A 4,117-nucleotide genomic window follows, 5' to 3' on the forward strand; every position below is an offset into this window, starting at 1 on the left:
CAAAAATCTTGTAATTTAATATTGTTCTTAAAATTTACATGATATCCAATTCTTTAACATTTGGTGTTAATATCAAATTATTTGGCAATGCTTGACATTTGAAATAAACTTTTTTCTATGGTTTTATTTGCAAGTGGTCCAGTTAATTTTGCTAGCCACAGTTTGGTTATAAGGAATTCAAAATGTAAAAGGACACTGTCAAGGTTGTTTGGAAATTTTTGGTTGCTCTTGGAATCTTCCATAAAATTGTTTTATTTAATTTGGAACATAGAGAAAGCCTGCATAAAATGTGGATATTTCATTTAAGCATCTGGTTTAAAACTTTTTACATGCAATGTCCAATTTCTTTCTTCACTGAATATTATGCTGGAAAGTTGGTTCACAGCCTATTTACTCCTACTAATTGTAACTGTTTCCAATCCACCCATTAAAAAGATTATTATTTTTTGAATTTGAAGAAATTAGAAGTGGTGGAGCTCATATTAGAGGATGGTATTTCAATCATGCCATTCTGAGAAAGGCTTTGAAGAATTCAGGGATATTCTGCACTGAAGCTAAAACAAAGTGAATTATATATAAATCATATGCCAAACCTGACCACTTTTCCATGTCATGGGAATAATTGAACATGTGGAGAAAATGAGATTTTGAGTCAAACCCATTTCTAGTTTGGGGTTTTTTGTTACCTTCTGCAGGGGTAAAGAACCCTTGACAATGTTCCTTTATATTAATTTTCATAAAAGCCCTAAGTTTTGAGATACAATGACTGTATTTGTAACAATAAATGGATTTAAATGAATCATATTTACAGTGAGTGCTTTTCTAGTATTGCTTTTAGTCAGCCCACCTCTCCATTAGAACTATTTCAGGTACACATAACTAGTGGCAAAGAACTACTATTCCCTAAGAGTGGTGCTGTTATATTCCTGAAAATGCAAAAAGATCCATCTATAACCACAATTTGTATTACTTCCACCCTCTGGTATAGACTAAATGGTGCAGATGTGACTACAAAAAAGAAAAGAAAAAGGGTTTATTTTCTCTGGATATTCCTTGGCCTTTGATGTTAAACACTGTTGATTTTAAACATTGTTCAGAGAAACACTACACTGTAAATCTGTTGCAAATTTTAAATCCCATTTTTTTAGTACAGGGTTATGTAGGTTGCATCCTCCACTCATGTATACACAGAACTCAACAGTAATAACAAATTGTTATGCTGATTTTCTGTGACATGGCACCTTTCCGTGCAAGACCCCCCAATTCTCAGGACTATGGAGATAGAAATCTATAGGTGTCCTGTTCATATCTATTCAGGAAAGTGAGCTTCAGTTGATTGCATTGGGTCCTGATATTGTTTCGTCTTTGTTTAGTGACAATTATAGTAATATTTGTATTTGGCACTTCCAGCCATTTTTTTTTTTTTTTTTTTTGATGAAAAGGGGAAAAGATCATTTCCCTCCTGTATTCTTTGAAAATTTATTTGATTGTACCTTAGGGCCTACTTCTCCTCAGTGTAGTGTACAAATCTTCCTTTGTCAAGCCTGAACTGATGTATATAAGGAAATAATGTAAAGTTATATTTTCATGTTTTTATACTTACCAACATGATGAGAACACATAATGTATGGGTATTTCAATATTTCAATTACCAATAATGTTGATTGGGTAATACACATCTCATTTTTAAAACAAGGTAATCATAATTTAATATCCATGTTACAGTACACCAGTATATTGCTATATAAAGTATTCTGTGTGCATTTAAGTGGAAAAATAGTGAAGAATGATGACAGCTGTCTAAGGGTTTTTAAAATTCATTTTATAGAAAACTGTTATGGAACAACCAAAATGTTTATGAATTAATTCTTGTGTAAATTTCAAAATGTCCTTTACTGTACCCTTTTGTTTACACAGTATGGTATCTTTATTTCTGCTTTGTTAAGTGGGTATCAGTACAAAGCTGGTCATACACTTTTAAAGGCTTCTAAAGCCAGGATCATTTTCAGATTTTCATGTGTACTTATCTGAAAGAAAATGCTTCTGATTTTATTTTTAAATCTAACACATGATGGCTTTTCTGAAGTGTTGTACAAACTTCTATCATACATAAAATTTGTTCTTTTTTAAAGAGGCAAATAATTATTAAGTGGTTTGTTTAGCATTATTTATATCTGGTTCTTACGTGCTTTGGTAAGGATTTTTTTTTGTTAAGCAAAAAATGTTTAAATAGGAAGAACGTCATCATGTAAGTTTTGCCCAGACAGCATCCAACCTAGAAAATGCTTGCTCACACATGTGACATGAATAGCTTGCATATAAATACTGCTCATAATAATTTTGATGCACTGTATAGCATAATTCTCTTGCTGGAGGGCGCAACACAAATGGATTAGAAAAATAAGGCTTCCAAAACTTCATCTGTATTAGGGACAGGTACCAAATTTGAAACCACTACAATACGAAAGAATTAAGAAGGCAGAATGACTGGGGCAGCTCGCCTCACATTGCCCTTGTCCCCAGGTGTGATTGCGTCTTGTTGTCCTTCCTATCTTCACTCTTGTTTGCTTGCATAGCATGCAGCAAGCCAGGGAGCGTAGGCAGTGGCATTTCTGCACATCCTTCGCAGTGCCACTATTTTCCGGAAGATGACTGAGAGGCAGATGAACAAGCAGGTTGTCCTTTCCCCCGTTCTGTAGTATACAAGATGAAGTGGTGGAGCAACCCAAGAGGGCCCTTCTCCTTGGGTCATTGCTGGCATGTAGAGTCTTGGCAGGTTCTTAGCCAAGCCAGCCTTTGATACCAGCTCTGGAAAGGAGAAGGGGAACTGAGAGGGCAGAAAAGAGAAAATGTTGTGCAGGATCAAGCTATAATTCCACAGGTATGTCATGGAGCATCCTTCTGGATATGATGCTCAGCATTGCAAGCATTTCCTGCAGTAGAGCAGTGGAATGCATATGTATTAATTATCCTGTTCTCTTATATTTGCCTAGAAATGCAAAAAAAAAAAAAAAAAATCTAGAACCTAGACTAGCAGGGCATAGGCACAGTTTAAGGTAAAGTAAATATTCAAACTTCTCTGGAAGAAAAGATATTTACTGAAAAATCCTCCCTTAGAGTTACAGATTTCAAAAGTTCTATTGCATTTCAAATATGGGAGGGAAAGAGCGATTGTGGGTTGTACAAAGGGCCACATCTGTAACTGAACTATAAGGAGGGATGAACAACACACACCCTGCCTGTACTGCCTGGACCTGTTTTGCCCCCCCCCCCTTCAAAATGCTGCTGCCGCCATGGCTGCCCCCACACTGCCTCATGCAGTTGCACAGTGACAATGAAAAGCCACATTTCCCCTTTTAAAAAAAAGTGCCCGGTGAGCATGCACTTGATTTTAATGACAAACCACACTCTTTTGGATATTCTGAGAGTGAGATTTGCCTTTAAAATCAAGCATGAGCTCTCCGAGCACATTCTTTTAAAGGAAAAATGCACCTGAGGAGATGTGCAGCTCACAGTGGGGACCAGAGGGTGAAAACTGGCCTGCAAACTTCAAGGGATATCTTAGCTTATCCTTTCCCCCTGCGTATTGTGCATGCCTCTGTCTAAGTAGAGAGGCACATAGGGGATGCCTTCTGAGATCTGGCTCCATTTGACATAGGGTCTTCCTTACCAGCCACTATAAGCATACTGAAGTCACCAGAGTCTGAAGTTCCAGAGTCACCATCAGATCCAAGCTGCTCCATGTGTGAGGATCAAGGAAGTCACCAGTGGCCATGGACTGGCTCTTTTCCCCACTTCACATATGTCAATCAGCTGTTAAAGACTGGCTTGGGTAAGTGTCTGGGAATTTGCCAATACACCCTGAACTTCAAAAATACCCCCTGTGTGTGCTACATGAAGTACCATTGTTCTGTACGACATCCCACAAAAACAAACCTGAATCTCCTAGAGATGTTTGAATCACTCCATCCTTATGAACACGAGGCAGTGCATGTGATGACCAAGTATTCCTAATTACGGGCAAAGACCATGTATGGCTGAAGCTTAATCTGGGTGAAGGCTTCCATGGATTTCAGACAGCAGCAACACTTGAACCAAAGCCAGGCCTCCACATCCC

Source organism: Varanus komodoensis, unplaced genomic scaffold (assembly GCF_004798865.1).
Source record: "Varanus komodoensis strain SLA01 unplaced genomic scaffold, ASM479886v1 scaffold21, whole genome shotgun sequence".
Taxonomy (NCBI): Eukaryota; Metazoa; Chordata; class Lepidosauria; order Squamata; family Varanidae; genus Varanus; species Varanus komodoensis.